The sequence below is a fragment of the Stenella coeruleoalba genome (assembly GCF_951394435.1).
Source record: "Stenella coeruleoalba genome assembly, chromosome: 7".
Classification (NCBI taxonomy): domain Eukaryota; kingdom Metazoa; phylum Chordata; class Mammalia; order Artiodactyla; family Delphinidae; genus Stenella; species Stenella coeruleoalba.
The window spans coordinates 87,852,298-87,870,509 of NC_137153.1; the positions used below are offsets into that span (position 1 = coordinate 87,852,298).

Below are 18,212 nucleotides of genomic sequence, written 5' to 3' on the forward strand. Positions count from 1 at the left end.
ATTTTTCCTGTATGGGACTCTCTGCGTTTCCTGGACTTGATTGACTATTTCCTTTCCCTTGTTACATAAGTTTTCAGCTATAATCTCTTCAAATACTTTCTCAGACCCCTTCTTTTTCTCTTCTTCTTCTGGGACCCCTATAATTTGAATGTTGGTGCGTTTAATGTTGTCCTAGAGGTCTCTGAGACTGTCCTCAATTCTTTTCATTCTTTTTTCTTTATTTTGCTCTGTGGTAGGTATTTCCACTATTTTATCTTCCAGGTCACTTATCCGTTCTTCTGCATCCATTATTCTGCTATTGATTCCTTCTAAAGAATTTTTAATTTCATTTATTGTGTTGTTCATCATAGTTTGTTTGCTCTTTAGTTCTTCTAGTTCCTTGTTAAATGTTTCTTGTATTTTCTCCATTCTATTTCCAAGATTTTGGATCATCTTTACTATCGTTACTCTGAATTCTTTTTCAGGTAGACTGCCTGTTTCCTCTTCTTTTGTTTGGTCTGGTCAGTTTTTACCTGGCTTCTTCATCTGCTGCATATTTCTCTGTCTTCCCATTTTGCTTAACTTACTGCATTTGGGATCTCCTTTTCAAAGCCTTCAGGTTCGTAGTTTCTGTTCTTTTTGGTGTCTGCCCCCAGTGGGTAATGTTGGTTCAGTGGCTTGTGTAGGCTTCCTGGTGGAGGGGACTGGTGCCTGTGTTCTGGTGGATGAGGCTGGATCTTGTCTTTCTGCTGGGCAGGGCTGCGTCCAGTGGTGTGTTTTGGGGGTGTCTGTGACCTTATTCTGATTTTAGGCAGCCTCTCTGCTAATGGGTGGGGTTGTGCTCCTGTCTTGCTAGTTGTTTACCATGGAGCATCCAGCACTGGAGCTTGTTGGCCATTGGGTAGAGCTGGGTCTTAGAGTTGAGATGGAGATCTCTGGGAGAGCTCTCACCGATTGATATTACATGGGACCGGGAGGTTTCTGGTTGTCCAATGTCCTGAACTTGGCTCTCCCACCTCAGAGGCTCAGGCCTGACACCAGGCCGGATCACCAAGACCCTGTCAGCCACACGGCCGCCTTGAGGCACGTGTACTGTGTCCAGATGGTCTCAACACCACAGCGCTCTCTCAGGGCTGCCTCCTTGAAGTAGCTCCCACTGTGGAAACTGGGCAAAATGCACATCCCAAAGATGAAGGAGGAGGATACATACTATTTTAACTTACATTTTCTATTTAAGCTGTATTGACTATCTTTCTATATCTTTATATATTCTTCTAAATATCATCAATGATGGCTCTATGGTATTCTTTATATGGAAGTACCATAATTTATTTAATTAACCTCTACCTTTGAGTGTTTAGATTGTGTCCATATTTTCCCTATAAATAATACTCTGAGGAACATCCTTGTAACACAATCTTTGTGCACCCTTAAAAATTTTTTTGATCATTATAATTATTACCTTAAATTCAGAGTTCTCAATTTTTCCCAGTGACCCTTTTTTTTTTTTCTAAGGAAAAAAGCACTCTGTAGCCAAGAGTGTATGTGTGAGATCTCTAGACCTCTGGGAACTACACACATGGGATGGGAAATTTTGTTTGTCTTCAGAAGAGGTTTTCTTCCTTGTGCTATAAGTTCTTATTATTTTGCAGCAGGAAAAGTAAAATGTATTCAAGGGTTTAGTTTGCATTGACAGTATTTAGAGTGCATAATAATTACCAGCCATCTCCTTGCAGAGGTTTGAGGGTTGATTTTGCCACCACTCCCACCTCATCCCCATTACACAAAAACACACATAGTATGTCGTAGAAATGTGCTTATACACAGCTGGATATAGTTTCTTGCCTATCAATAAATATGCAGAGCCCGTTGTATAATAGGTGCTCAATTAATATTTATCATGTGAAAGAAAGAGGTAGAAGGGAAGAAAGAATCTTTTATTGATTCAGTGATCACAGATCAACCTTTGTTGGATTTGCCCTCTTCCCATATCAGAAGACCTTTGCAAAAGCTGGAAATGAACTCCTTATTTTTAACCCCTGCAGGAAAGAAAGATGAGGCTACCAATATCCATTCTCCACACCCTGTCCCCGGCATTTTCAAGATGACACACATGACTGATCAAAGCCAACAAGTAGATACCTACAAGCATATTTTCTCATCTTAGAAAACACAGAGCTTCCTGAAGGTAGGAATACATTTTGTTCTCGAATATCAAAGTTGAATTGCTATATGTTGTTTGTACAAATTGTGACTGAAGGAACATGCCAATCTACCCATGTGTAATACTTAGAATTCATTTGGGGAGAATAAAGGCCAGGCCTTAATCTGTGAAAACTTATCCTAACCATTTTCTCCAGACAGTCTCAAAATCTCAGGTCTGGAATGGCCTGAAAGGCCATCCATGCCTTCTCAGATGCTGGGCCCCCACCTCTAACATCCTGCTTCTGCTTGAGCATCTCTAGTGATGAAGAGCTCACTACTTTAATGGGCAGTTCCATTCATCTTTGGATAGGCAGCTCTTCTTGTTAGAGCCAAAATCTGCCTCTCCATACCATATTCTCACTGGTCCCAGTAATGTCCTCCAGAGTGTCAAAAGCAAATCTGATCATTCTTCCTCATGAATATGTAAAGGCAGCTTGGGTCTTCTTTGATACTTGTTTTCTCCAGGATAAAAATAATTTTTGAAAAAGTCTCTTAAAACTTTGCAGTTTTCCCTTACCCACAGCCTTCACTTTTCTAGTTAGCAATGATGGACTGATTTACTCTGAGCTCTCTGACCCTACGTCCCACCCCCCCTCCCGCTTCCCCCTCCCCACAACCAAAGGGAACATATTGGGTCCCTGGCAAGGACCTATAGGATTCAAAGCCAGAGACTCTCTACTCCTTACTCAGAGATTGTCAGTGAACAAGAAGTGTGTGCCTGGGTTATCTGTCTGTTCCCTCAGGTCTCTCACAGTGGTGGATGGAATTCCCTGACCATCCATGTTATATCCTGGCTTTTGCTCTATGAAGTGAAGGGCAGCTCTAGGAAGTATTTAGGAGAGGCAGCGTGGCTGCAGTAGAAAAAGCATAGGCTTTGGAGTGAAGGTTACGTTTAAGTTCCAGCTCCTCTATGAAGTTGTTTTGAGACCTTGTGCCAGTTATTTAACTTTCTGGGCTTTTTTTTCTTCGTCTGTAACAGAGGCATCTAATATCTACTGCAGAGTGTCATGTTAAGGGCTAAATAAAATAATGTACTTCAAGTGCCTGGCTTACGGTGGGCATTTTATAAATGATAGCTGCTGCTAATCATAAGAAATAATTTTTCACTAGGAAAATTGTGGCTTAGTCATACTCTAAGTGGAACAAGTAGTTTTTTACTACAACAGTATCTATTATCAGTTGTCTGTCCCATTTGAATTATCTCTGGCCTGTGATTCATGGTAACTGTTTTTATCGAATGGCCTATACCCACAGTACTCTGTCACCTCCTATTCAATCTGCAGCCCGAGAACAGATCAGCCTTCTGGCCTCACCTATTATCTGAAACTGCATCCTTTAAGGGAAGTCCCTATTGCCACATCCAAGGGACCCAAATAGGCCTCCATCACTCTGCAGCACTTGACACTATTGGTCACACAACCCTTTCAGGAAAGCTCTCCCCTCCTAAGAGATTTCACATTCTTCTGGTTTTCCTCTCTGGATGCTCCATATCCTCCTTCCACACCTTGCTAGGGTCATCTTCTCAACGGTAGCATAATCTAAAGCTTTTTCCTGGACCCTCTTCTCTTCTAGGCTCATGGGCAATTTAATCTGGCTTCAATTGCCATCCTTAAGCTAATAATTCACCACATATGTGTGGTGAATACTTCTCTCTAGAAACAAAGACCTGTATATCCAACCAACCTCTTGACTTCACTGTCTCCTTGGTTGTCCCATGGGTACTTCACACTCTACTGTTGAAAGTGGAACCAATTATCTTCCCCTCTAATCGAGCTTAACTCATATGCTCTGTTGCTTAATGATTGACACCACCATACACTCCCTCCAGTTGCCAAAGCCAAAAATCTGGGAGTCAACCTTGATTCTTCCCTTTTCCTTAGGCTCTATATCTACTTAACGACCAAGTTCTATCAATTCTATCTCCTTAATATCTCTGAAATTCATTATATTCTTTCTATACCTTCCACCACTGCTTTTTCTCAGGCCATCCAGCAGCTGGTCTTCTTTCTTCTGTCTTATCCCTGATAGCACATTTGCCACCCTACAGTCTGTGTGATCTTTCCAAATATAATGTTTATGATGTCAGTCTCCTGTATAAAATTCTTTATTTTTTGTTGCCCTCGGAAAACGTACAAATGCTTTGGGCCCTGTTTAGAAGGCCTTTTCTTGATCTTGTCCCATTTTCCTCACTAACCTCATCTCTTTCCCTTCTTCTTCCCCCACCTGGTGTCTCTTTACTCTTTCCCTACCCTTCTCTTTTCGCTCCAAATCTCCCACCTCCATCCGCACATACTGCTACTGGCTGTTACCTGAACTCACCAAACTCTTAGTTCTGGGTCTTTTGCACATGCTTTTCTTTCTGATTAAAATTCTTTTCCCTGCCTCTTTCTATCACAAGGACACTGGTGCTGGCAAGTGCCATTTTGGAATCCTCTCTCTAGCTTATTAGCACGGGACCCAGACCTGCCCTTCAGCCTATAGGAACAAGTACTGGGACACCGCGGGCCAAGCAGCTAGCAGGGAGGGGTTAAAGCCCCACCCATCAGCGGGTCCACTGCCTTAGGACTCCCTGAGCCCTGAGTTACCTCAGAACCCAGATCTGTACACCACAATGCCCAGGACCTGGCCTCACTCACCAGTACACCAGCACTAGCCCCAGGACTTCCAGGGCCACACACTCAGCCATTGGGACCCAGCCCTGCCCATCAGCTGGCCAACATCAACTCCAGGACCCCCAGGTCCCTTCAGCCAAAGACCCTAGGACCTGGCTGTACCCCACAGTGGGTGGACACCAGCCCCAGGAACACTGCAGCCCTGCAGCGTGATAGCCTGCCATGTCAGGACCCAGCCTACCCACCAGCAGGCCAGCACCAGCCCCGGGACCCCCAGGGCTCTGGCCCCGCCCACCAGCAGGCTGACCCCAACTCTGGGACCCCCAGGGCCATGCAACCAGAGACCCCAGGACCTGGTTCTACCCACCAGCAGGCCTACACCAGCTCTAAGACACCTTGGGCTCCTCAGCCAGCCACCCTGGGAATCAGCTCCACTTACCAGTGAGCCAACACCAGCTTTGGGACACCCCAGACCTCACAACCAGCCATGTCAGCAACTGGCCCTGCCCACCAGCTGGCTAACACTAGATCTGGAACCCCCCAACCTTACAACCACCCACCCATGGGACCCACCCACCATTGGGCCAGCACTAGCCCTGGGACCCCCGGGGGCTCTATAGTCAGCCACCTCATGACTGGGCCCCACCCACCAGTAGCTGGCAGATGGCACAGGCAGGGCCTGGCAACAAACTGGACTGGGGGCCAGCCATGCCTAACAGACACCCCCCACAACAGCAGTCAGCCTGTCATGACAGAAGGGCCCGTGCAGCCCACAGAGGGAGCACCCCTGGAGCATAGAGTTCTGGAGAGTATGCTACTGCTGCCTGCAAGAGGCTCATTTTAGATCTAAAGACACACACGACTAAAAGTGAGAGGATGGAAAATGCTATTCAGTGCGAGTGGAAGTGAAAAGAAAGCCAGGATAGCAATATTTATATCAGACAAAATACAATTTAAAACAAAGACTGTTATAAGAGACAAAGAAGGACATTACATTATGATTAAGGGATCAATCCAAGAAGAAGATATACAATTGTAAATATATATGTACCCAACATAGGACCACCTAAATACATAAATCAAATATTAACAGACTTAAAGGCAGAAGTTAATAGTGACACAACAATAGTAGGGGACTTTAACACCCCACTTATATCAACGGACAGATCATCCAGACAGAAAATCGGTAAGGAAACACTGGCCTTAAACAACACATTAGACCAAATAGACAATAGATATATATAGAACATTCCATACAAAAGCAGAAGAATACACGTTCTTTTTAGGTGCACGTGGAACATTCTGCAGGATAGATCACATGCTAGGCCACAAAACAAGTCTCAATAAATCTTAAGAAGATTGAAATCATATCAAGTATCTTTTCCGACCACAACAGTATGAGACTAGAAATCAACTATATCTTCAATAAATGGTGTTGGGAAAACTGGACAGCTACATACAAAAGAATGAAACTGGATTACTTTCTCATACAATGCACAAAAATAAATTCAAAATGGATTAAAGTCTTAAATATAAGACCTGAAACCATAAAACTTCTAGAAGAAAACACAGGTGGTATACTCTTTGACATTGGTCTTGGTAATATTTTTTTGGATATGTCTTCTCAGCCAAGGGAAACAAAAGCAAAAAAAAAAAAAAAAAAATGGGAACTACATCAAACTAAAATCTTTTGCACAGTGAAGGAAATTATCAACAAAATGAAAAGGCCATCTACTGAATGGGAGAAGATATTTGCAAATGATATAGCTGATAAGGTGTTAATATACAAAATATACAAGAACTCATACAATTCAACATCCCCCCCACCCCCGCAAAACCAACCCAATTAAAAAATGGGCAGATCTGGATAGACATTTTTCCAAAGAAGACATACAGATGACCAACAGGCATATGAAAAGATGCTCAACATCACTAATCATCAGGGAAATGCAAATCAAGACTACAGTGAGCTATCACCTCACACCTGAAAGAATGGCTATTATCAAAAAGACAACAAATAACAAGTGTTGGTGAGGATATGGAGAAAAGGAAACCCTTGTGCACTGTTGATGGGGATATAAATTGGTGCAGCCACTATGGAAAATAGTATGGAGATTCCTCAGAAAATTAAACATGGAACTACCATACAGCCCAGCAATTCCACTTCTGGGTATTTATCTGAAGAAAATGAAGACACTAGAAAAGATATATCCACTCCTATGTTCATTGCAGCATTATTTACGATATCCAAGATATGGAAGCAACCTAAGTGCCCATTGATAGATGAATGGATAAAGAAGTGGTATATATACACAATGAAATATTACTCAGCCATAAAAAGAATGAAATCTTGCCGTTTCTGACAATGTGAATGGGCCTAGAGGGTATTAAGCAAAGTGAAATAAGTCAGAAAGAAAAAGACAAATACCATGTGATTTCATTTATATGTGGAATCCAAAAAACAAAACAAACAAAACAGACACTGAGAACAAATTGTGGCTTCCAGAGAGGAGGGGGTTTGGGAGAGGAGAGAAATAGGTGAGGGATATTAAGAGGTACAGAATTCCTTTGTAAAATAAATGTGTCACAGGTATAAATGTACAAAGTGGGGGATATAGTCAATAATTATGTAATGTCTTTGTATGTGAACAGATCACTTATTGTGGTGATCATTTTGAAATATTGAATCACTATGTTGTGTAACAGGAACTAATGTAGTCTTATAGGTCAATTATACTTCAAAAACAAACAAAAAAACTCATAGAAAAGAAGATCAGATTTGTGGTTACCAGAGGTGGAGTGTGGAGGCGGGATAATTGGATGAAGGCAGTCAAAAGGTACAAACTTCCAGTTATAAGATAAATAAGTACTAGGGATGTAATGTACAACATGATAAATATAATTAACACTGCTGTACGTTATATAGGAAAGTTGTGAAGAGAATAAATACTGAGTTCTCATCACAATGAAAAAATATTTTTTCTATTTCTTTAATTTTGTGTCTACATGAGATGATGGATGTTCACTAAACTTATTGTGGTCATCATTTTATGATGTATGTAAGTCGAATCATTATGCTGTTCACCTTAAATGTATACAGTGCTATATGTCAATTATATCTTAGTAAAATTGGAAGAAATAAATTAAAAATAAATAAAATTTTAAAAAGCCTCCACTAACTCTCCTGTGCTGGCTTAGCTGCTGCTTCTATGTGTCTACATGACCTGTTCCTACTCCCATCAAGGTGTCAAAGCACTTAGCGCAATATCTTGCCATTGTGTACTTCCCTGCCACTTAAAAAGGATAGCAGTCATGTCTTGCTCATTTTTAAATCTCTGATGCTAGCATACTGCCTAGCAAATGGGAACTGTTCAGTAAGTATCTCCTAAGTTATGTTTATTGTTAAATAAGTTGATTTTGGGAAACAGTACCAAAGCTTTTGTTGTAGGGTAACCTGAAATTATAGGCTTGGAAAAGGAACTTAAAAGTCTCAGACATTATAAATGACTCGTAGGCTCTGCTTGCTTCTCAACCTGATGGACTTGGCAGACATGCAATGATGGATACACATGAACATCGCATGCATCCCAACACAGTGTGTGTTTCCAAGAGCGTCACATGACACTCATTCCTCTGCAGGTAAAGAGCCCTGGGCCAGCTGAGCTAGGTTAGTTCACTCTGGGTGAGCCTTACAGGCTGCTGGCACACCTCAGGAGAGTGCGGACTGTGTGTCAAGTGCACGAAAGCCAACTAGGGCAGAGAGCATGGGAACCGGTTGGAAGAAGAATGACACCACAGGGAGATGAATCTCCCATTCAGCAATTCTAGTCCCAGCTCTTTCATTAATGAGCTGTGTGACCTTGAACAAGTGTCTTCCTCTTTTTGGCTCCAGTGTCCATACTTGTCAATGAGGGCTTGGATTGGCTGGGCTCCAAAATCCCTTCCAGGATTGATGCTCTGGGATTTTGTGATCAGTGTGAAGACTGCAGATCTCAGTGGAAGGAAGCAGGTAAGTGTGTATTAGGAGCATGTGGCAACTGACCCATTGGTTCCAGGCCTTCAGCAGTCTTCAGCAAAAGGGAGCCAAGCTAGGACAGAGATTTGCTTTAAGTCACCCTGGAAGTAGAGACCTCTGGGGCGCGGTAGCTCACCATTGTGTCTTAAGGCTCTAAGTCAGGTCTGTCAGAAGGAAGCGTTTCCAAGGATTGGAGTGGGGGTAGGTGGGTGGCAGAGAAGTGTTAATTTTCACTTAACAGTAAAATTACCACATTTAGGGAAAGTTTTTATGTTTATTGACCAATAATTTTGATCATTTTCTTTGCATTGAAATTATCCAAAGTTTAAGTGTTGGAAATGATTCAAAGAGTACCACCTGGAACTTAGCTGAGGCAGGCATGACAGCAGTGCAGTGTTTTTGAACGGAACTGTTAAGTGGGTGAATTGAGATTTTTTGAGGCTATGAACCATCAAGTCATAGAAATTCAGATTTGCCTTAGCCAAGTAAAACAATCCAGTTTATTCTGAATTCTTAAATGGGTGGTAGTGGCTTTGATAATTGTATTAAAGACTCCTTGGGAAGCATAAAGAAAAGTATATATATATATATGTGTGTTTAATTGAATAAATACTCATAACCAACTGTTTCTAGTTGATTAGCTCTAGTACTTGGCAGAGAACTTAGGGTGATAAAGAAAAAAATAACATTATGATTTTTAAAAATCCTGGGAATATTCTTTTTGGTCATGATTCACTGGTGTCAGAATTTCTGAGAGGTGTATGGAAACTCCCATCTTTGTCCCTGAAAGAACTGGAAATACATGAGTACAAGGTGTGCTCAGGAACTCGAGCTTCTGGCTCAAGGTGACTCCTTTCAAATCTGGTCCTTCCTTTGTGTTGACCAAGAGTTTCCTCAGCTTCTTAGAAAAATGCTTGTGTAATGATTCACTTTGGTTCTGAAAAGATAGATGCATAATCGCTTAACTTCTTGAAGCTGTTTGGATTTGAATCCTAGTGGACAAAGCACAAGCCAAATGTTGGTGTGGAGAAGTGCCATTTTTAGCTCTCAGAATGGAGGTGGGCCAGGAGCAAAGAAAAGCACCTCCTGAGAAATGAGGGGACCAGCCAGATGCAGAAATGGGCCTCCAGGAAGAGGAGCCAAAACACAAAAATAGTAATAATTAAATTTGCTGAGTATTACTCTGTGTCAAGCAGGATTCCAAATCATAATGATCATAATCAGAATTATACTATTAATAGTTCTCACACCAGCCCTCTGAGGCAGGCTCTCTTATTTCCATTTTCTAAATGGAAAACTCAGGTACAGAGGTTAAATATTCACCCAAGGAAAATTAGGTGGTAACTGTAGAGCCAGGATACAAACTCAGGTAGTTGGGCTGCAGAGTCGTTGCTGTTAACTACCTGTGCCCTGGTGCATCTCTAACCTTTCAAGGTCATATACAACTCTCATTCTATATCTCCAGCATCCGGTCTGGGGCTGGGAAGGTAATGGGCTTTGTTGAGTGTTCCTGAACTGAATGGAACCAAGCAGACTCAGCCTGTGCCCACCTGGAGTCTGTGGGAGGCTCTGTTTGACTCAGCACAGTACTTGAGAGGAGCAGAATGCTAGCCAGTCCCTGGGGGCTGGCAGCAGAAGCCCAGTCCAGCCAGCTGATGTGGGATCGTGGGCAGGATTCCCTCTCACTGAACAGAAACAGGAAGGAAAACCATGGGTACACAGGAGCCCAGAGCTGGGGGTGTGAAGAAGCAGCCTGCTGGTTCCATAGCATTTACGGGAACTCACTGCCACCAGCCCCTGTACTGGGCACTGGCCACTGTGGATACAGAGTTGGATTGTCCACATTCCATGCCCTGGAGGAGCTCCATGTTAGTACTGGGAAAGGCTACCTATCTGATAGGAGCCAGAAAATTGCCTTAGGACCCCTGTCCTACTTTGTAGGGCCAGACGAGATTAATTCTCAATTCTATTGTCTCTCTTGTGGAGTTTTAAAATTCAGCTCACTGCCATTAACTGGATTCAGAAGATGGGTTATATAACTTTCAGATCTCTCGAACTTTCTGGATTAAGAATGTAGGGCTATGAATAGCCAAAGCAATCTTGAGACAGAAAAACTGAGCAGGAGGAATCAGGCTCCCTGACTTCAGACTATACTACAAAGCTACAGTAATCAAGACAGTATGGTACTGGCACAAAAACAGAAATATAGATCAATGGAACAGGATAGAAAGCCCAGAGATAAACCCACACACATATGGTCACCTTATCTTTGATAAAGGAGGCAAGAATATACAATGGAGAAAAGACAGCCTCTTCAATAAGCGGTGCTGGGAAAACTGGACAGCTACATGTAAAAGAATGAAATTAGAACACTTCCTAACACCATACAAAAAATAAACTCAAAATGGATTAAAGACCTAAATGTAAGGCCAGACACTATAAAACTCTTAGAGGAAAACATAGGCAGAACACTCCATGACATAAATCACAGCAAGATCCTTTTTGACCCACTTCCTAGAGAAATGGAAATAAAAACAAAAATAAAGAAATGGGACCTAATGAATCTTAAGAGCTTTTGCACAGCAAAGGAAACCATAAACAAGATGAAAAGACAACCCTCAGAATGGGAGAAAATATTTGCAAACAAAGCAACTGACAAAGGATTAATCTCCAAAATATACCAGCAGCTTATGCAGCTCAATATCAAAAAATCAAACAACCCAATCCAAAAATGGGCAGAAAACCTAAATAGACATTTCTCCAAAGAAGATATACAGATTGCCAACAAACACATGAAAGGATGCTCAACATCACTAATCATTAGAGAAAAGAAAATCAAAACTACAGTGAGGTATCATCTCACACCAGTCAGAACGGCCATCATCAAAAAATGTACAAACAGGGCTTCCCTGGTGGCACAGTGGTTGAGAGTCCGCCTGCTGATGCGGGGGACATGGGTTTGTGCCCCGGTCTGGGAGGATCCCGCATGCCACGGAGCGGCTGGGCCCGTAAGGCATGGCTGCTGGGCCTGCGCGTCCGGAGCCTGTGCTCCGCAACGGGAGAGGCCACAGCAGTGAGAGGCCCGCGTACCGCAAAAAAAAAAAAAAAAAAAAAAGTACAAACAATAAATGCTGGAGAGGGTGTGGAGAAAAGGGAACCCTCTTGCACCACTGGTGGGAGTGTAAATTGATACAGCCACTATGGAGAACAGTATGGAGGTTCCTTAAAAAACTAAAAATAGAACTACCATATGACCCAGCAATCCCACTACTGGGCATATATCCTGAGGAAACCATAATTCAAAAAGAGTCATGTACCAAAATGTTTATTGCAGCTCTATTTACAATAGCCAGGACATGGAAGCAACCTAAGTGCCCATTGACAGATGAATGGATAAAGAAGATGTGGCACGTATATACAATGGAATGTTACTCAGCCATAAAAAACAACGAAATTGAGTTATTTGTAGTGAGGTGGATGGACCTAGAGACTGTCATTCAGAGTGAAGTAAGTCAGAAAGAGAAAAACAAATACCGTATGCTAACACATATACATGGAATCTAAAAAAAGAAAAAATGGTTCTGAAGAACCTAGTGGCAGGACAGGAATAAAGACACAGACGTAGAGAATGGACTTGAGGACACAGGGAGGGGGAAGGGTAAGCTGGGACGAAGTGAGAGAGTGGCATGGACATATATACACTACCAGATGTAAAATCGATAGCTAGTGGGAAGCAGCCGCATAGCACGGGGATATCAGTTCGGTGCTTTGTGACCACCTAGAGGGGTGGTATAGGGAGGGTGGGAGGGAGACGCAAGAGGGAGGAGATATGGAGATATATGTATATGTATAGCTGATTCACTTTGTTATACAGCAGAAACTGACACGACATTGTAAAACAATTATACTCCAATAAAGATGTTAAAAAAAAAAAGAATGTAGGGCTAAAGTGGTGGCAAGGCTGGGTAGACAGAACTTGGGAAAGGACTCTGCAATTGAAATGGCTAGAGAGATTGCTGGATAAGAGAAAGGAGAAAAAGAAAGACATCTGTTCTTATGTTCATATAACACTAGGACCTATTTATTCCAGTAGGGAGGAGAGAACATTTATTCTCTGTGTTAGCCATGGAACCGGCTTTGGGGTCAAGTTTCTTGAGTGATGAAGCAATTTTGGTAGGCTAGGATTCATTTGGTGATGAGCAATGAAGGTGATGCCTGGTTTGCCTGGATAGTCCCAGTTTATGCTTGTTATACTGGTGGCATTATTTAAATTGCCTTGTTTCACTCTAAAAAGTATCCTGGTTTGGATGATAAATTTTATAGTCATGCTGCCCAAGGACAAAAAAACACCTGCATTTTTCTGGTGGGCTTGAGTTCTGAGTTTTAAACCGAAAGAGATGTTGGAGTATAAACATCTCTTGCTAGATAGCCTTTTCCTCTGTTACCACCATGCCTGAATATGGACAAAAGTCAATCCTTTCCCCCTTAGCTTGGCTGGAAAATATAAAACTAAAATTTACTCTAAAAATTAATAGAACACCCCCCCATCACCACCACCAATCTCCTTTAAAATAGAAAAACAGACACAGGGTACAAATTCATTAAGTTTTTGCCATAGATCTACTTGACTGGCTCCATTTAGAGATATCAGTTCTTGAATTTTTTAGCTTTCCTCCACCTAGAGTTCTGGGGCACACAGCCTGACAGAGGCTGGAGTGGGGTGCTGGTAGGGAACCACAGATGTAGGGGGGAGCCTGTCAGCCTCTCACGTGTCCTGCTGTTCTATAGGACCCTAGTCCTTGAGGTATCATCTTCTGACTCCTGAGGGAAGGGAGGGAGGAGAGTCGTTTTCTCATCCCTGGAGATCTGCTTGAAACATAGTCACTGTGACTGTAGTGATTAGTAGAAACTTGCGAAAGAATCAAGGAGAAGGAATGAAATTGGCGTTTCATGAAATTTAATTGAGCATTGCCCTGCTCTTTAGTTTATCTGACCACATTTACAGATGGAGGAAAACAAGGATTTGGGGAAGGAGCCTTTCTTGTGTGTCCTTTGCTCTCTCTCCCCTCACTGGTCCATCTACCTGTGTCTGTGTTGTTGTGCTGCTATTGCTAAAGCCATCAAACGAGACCTGTGACTGTACTCAACCTTAGTCATCTGTTACAGAAGCATTTTTGGACTGTTTGAATGGCTTCATCACCTCGTTCCTTTGGATACACATGCAGATTAGGAGGAATGTAAATAGACAATTATTGAGCATTAGGCCTGTCATAGATATTGAAGGGAATTACAGGGTCAAGAAATTATAGTCAAAATTCAAAGAGACGTGAAAAGGATGAGACATTGTTTAGGTTTTGATGTTAGAAGCTCATTGTTTCAAAGATCTGGGAGTGTGTGATAAAACCATGCCAGCTCTTTTTAAAAAAATTTTTTAACGTGTTTATTTCTTGTTTCTTTTCTTTTTTAATTTTATTTATTTTTTATACAACAGGTTCTTATTAGTTATCCATTTTATACATATTAATGTATATATGTCAATCCCAATCTCCCAATTCATCCCACCACCACCACCCCACCCCCACTTCCCCCCTTGGTGTCCATACGTTTGTTCTCTACATATGTGTCTCTATTTCTGCCCTGCAAACTGGTTCATCTGTACCATTTTTCTAGAAAACCATGCCAGCTCTTGTTTCCACCTTCCCAACATAAAACAGCTAAAGATCACTGAATAAATTAATAAGAGATAGCAAGGGTGTGCTTCCTCAAGGAAAATTCCCCTAAGAAGCTCGCCATTTCAGGAAGACATGGGTTGTGGGTTTTGTGAATCAGCTTTAAAGGAGCCAGATGAGCTTATGACCAGTGATAATATCTGTAGGTACTGAAGTCAAGACAGGGTAGTCAGTCAATTCTCATGCTTCCTTCATGTCACATTCATGTCACAGGGGCCACACGAATGGGCTGGGAATGTTTCCCTGCAGGGTCCTTGCTGATACTCAATTTCCTCTGATAAATTGCCTCATTCTTCTCATCAAATCCTCTTCAAAATGAAGTAAATTCTGGGTTGATGAAATAACACACTGATCATTTAAGAAACGTGACATAACCTACCTGTGAAGATTATTGAATGTGTGCAGAAGCCTTCCAAATTTTAAACTCTGGGGGTAGAAACAAATCCCAAGGCACTGCCATTGCGCAAAACCTTGTTTTCGTTGCAAATCATGCCCGGGAAATGTCATCAGAAACAACTTGTCAATCTGAGAAGCAACAACACTCATAACTTTATAGTAATGATAGAAATACTGAGAGTATTTAAGTTTGAATAAAAACAATAGTTAAAAGGTATCAAAGGCATATTGTGTGCCACGTCCTGCCCTGAGTTTTACATGCATTGTCTTGTTTAATACTCCCAATAATAAGTATTCTTACGTAGGCATTATTATATTATTATTCTAATTTTACAGATGAATATTATTACAGCCCAACTTCTCTCTAGAATTTCTGACCAGACATCGACTGTCTACTCAACCTCTCTGTTTGGATAGTTAATAGGCATCTCAAGTTTAAAGTGTCCAAAACTTGGCTGCTAACATTCGTCTTCTCCTTCCCCTTCTTCCAACAAACTTCCACCCCTTCAGTCTTCCTCATCAAAGGTGATGGCAACTCCAGCCTTCACGATGCTCAGGCCGAAAGCCTGGGAGTTGTCTTTGACTCCTCTCTTTTCGCTCACACACCACATCCCATCTGGTTAGCAAATTCTGATGCTGCACCTTCAAACTGTATCAGAATCTGACCACTTCTCACTCCTCCACTGCTACTACCTGGTTCAAACTACCGTCCTCTCTCAGCTGGATGGCTGCTGTGACCTCCGTCTGCCCTCGCCCCCTTCAAGTCTATTCTCTTCCAGGTAGCCAGACTGCCCCTGTTAAAATGAAAGTTCAGAACCCTCCAGCAGCTTCTCATCTGACTCAGAGTGGAAATCAAAGCCCTTACAATGGCTACAAAGCCTCACGAGGGGCCAGCTTCTTTTCTGATCTTTACTTTGAGTTTGCACACCCTGAATTTTATGCAGTGTTTTGTGCATATGTGAATCTGTGTGTTCTTCTGGGAGAGTCTATGTAGTGGTCATCAGATTCTCAAAGGAATCAAAATCTTCCAAAAGCTTAAGAATCACTGCTTGGAGGAAACGTCATACCTGAAAATCCAATTTAAAGAAGGCATTTATTCAAATTATAAAATGATTTGGAAAGAATTCTTTATTTTTTTAAAAAAAACCCATTGAGTTGTACCCTTTATTTTATTTTTAAAAATTAATTAATTAATTAATTAGGTTATGCTGCGTCTTAGTTGCGGCAGGCAGGCTCCTTAGTTGCGGCTCATGGGCTTCTTAGTTTTGGCACGTGTGCTCCTTAGTTGCGGCTCAGGGGCTCCTTAGTTGCAGCTTTCAGGCTCCTTAGTTGTGGCATGTGAACTCTTAGTTGCGGCATGCATGTGGGATCTAGTTCCTTGACCAGGGATTGAACCCGGGCCCCCTGCATTGGGAGAGTGGAGTCTTAACCTCTGTGCCACCAGGGAAGTCCCGGAAAGGATTCTTTATTTAACAAAAGGAATCATTGAAAATGTCTTGTGCATTCACAATACAATGAAATTAAATATATTTAATTATTTTAGCAGACTCTTTGTGACCCAAGTGTATCAGTTCTAAGAGGATTCAGAGTAAGTCAGGCTACAATAAAATCTATGTGTAACAAATAGATGTTTGAGCCTCTAGCTAACAGTTCTCTTATTTTAAATAATAGCAAACCTATATGCACAGTTTGGGGCCTGTTATGTGTAAGGTATTATATTTGGAAACATTTTTTACATGTTTCAGTACATAGAGTAATGATGTCTGTCTCTGTATGCTCTTCTCACCTTACCCCTCATCCTAGAATTTGTAGCATTTCACAGATCAGCAAGCTGTGAAATGAGATTGGACCCAAAGTGATTCTCTTGCCAAGGAGAGGGATCAGCAGTGATTGCAGGTGAGTCAGCCTGGATATGGGCTCTTGGGTCCCTGAAACCCCAGCACTCAATTGTCTTCTGCATCATTCCCTTGACCATTTATAGACTAGAAACCTGACCTATATCCCAGGGGTGTTGTGTGAATTAACCAGTAAACTATAATTAATTGTGAAGTAAACATTAATTATTGTTTTCACGGTCAGTTCTGGTCTGGGTTCCTGACCTGGAGAGAGAACCTGCTCGCACAGTGGCCTCTGTGTGGGTTCAGAGCACCCCACAAACCTGTGAGGGTTGTGTCCTCCTTTGATGTATGTTAGGAGTACTCCAAAGAATCGTAAAGCACTCGATTTCACACTGGAAAGGTGTCCTGTTTGTGATTGCAGGGAACCTGGTCTCTGTCTCCAGCACTAGAAGGGCTGCCGTGGGGCAGAAGTTGCTGATTTGTTCTTCATGGGCCCAGAGGGCATAACTAGGACAAATGGGGAGGCAGACGTTAGCCCAAGAGTGGGAAGAACTTCAACGGCTGGAGCAGTTCAACTATGGAACCAATGCCTGAAAAAGCAGGGAGTTCTTCCTGGCCATGGAAAAGTTCAAGGAAAGGCCAGATGACTTTTTATTTTCAAATAATTTATTGACTGATTACCTACCCTATGTGGGGCATTATGCTAAGTGCTGGAGGAACCCAAATGTGAACTAGACAAGTACTGTGCTTTTAGCACTGATGTAAGAGGGAAGATAAAATCCATTCATCCATCCATCCATCCAATGAATATATAGTCATCCCTCAGTATTCATGGGAGATTAGTTCCAGGACCTCTGCCCCACACCCCACCCCAACAGATACCTAATCTGAGAATGCTCGAGTTCCTGGTATAAGATAGGACAGTACAGTCTGTATAAAATAGTATAGTCTGCCTTCCATATCTGTGGCTGCAGAACCCTTAGATACAGAGGGCTGACTGTATATTGAGGTATCATAGCACTGAGTGCTCTACAGTACTGAACAAAGCAAAGACTTACGTGTCTTACAGGTGGTATATGAGATTGCCAATAAGAACTCCTAAAGCATGAAGTTAATGTTAGCCTTTGAGACTGAAATTAGGAAAAGTTAACATGAAACAAGGTCAATTGGCTAATGGGGATATAAGTATAAGTAGGAAAGCTTAAGTATAACAAATCATAACATGCTTTGGCAACTGTGATGAGTGTTAGTGTAAAGCGGGTGGTCTGCATGGAGCTAGAAGACAGGGAGTCAAAGGAAAAATATTTGTGAATTCGTTCCTAGCATGATCTGAATACAAGGTAATGGACCAGGGACTGAGGACATCAGGCTTTCAAAGCTCAGTGACACTGGCTATTGAGATCATTTAACTCATACTCTTTTCAAGAACCTCTTCCTC

General features: G+C 42.0%; 1 protein-coding gene across 3 annotated transcripts in view; it reads left to right on the forward strand.

The window, feature by feature from the left end:
• FRMPD1 (FERM and PDZ domain containing 1) overlaps positions 1–18,212 on the forward strand; it is a 151,148-nt gene that overhangs the window by 8,849 nt on the left and 124,087 nt on the right. For 2 of the 3 annotated variants that reach the window (XM_079925716.1, XM_079925717.1), the window contains 2 exons: positions 2,025–2,167; positions 16,740–16,832. The gene's annotated coding sequence lies outside the window, so the exon portion shown is untranslated. Of the gene's footprint in view, positions 1–2,024; positions 2,168–8,787; positions 8,806–16,739; positions 16,833–18,212 lie in introns of those variants that run through there. The other variant, XM_079925719.1, reaches the window with a different exon arrangement.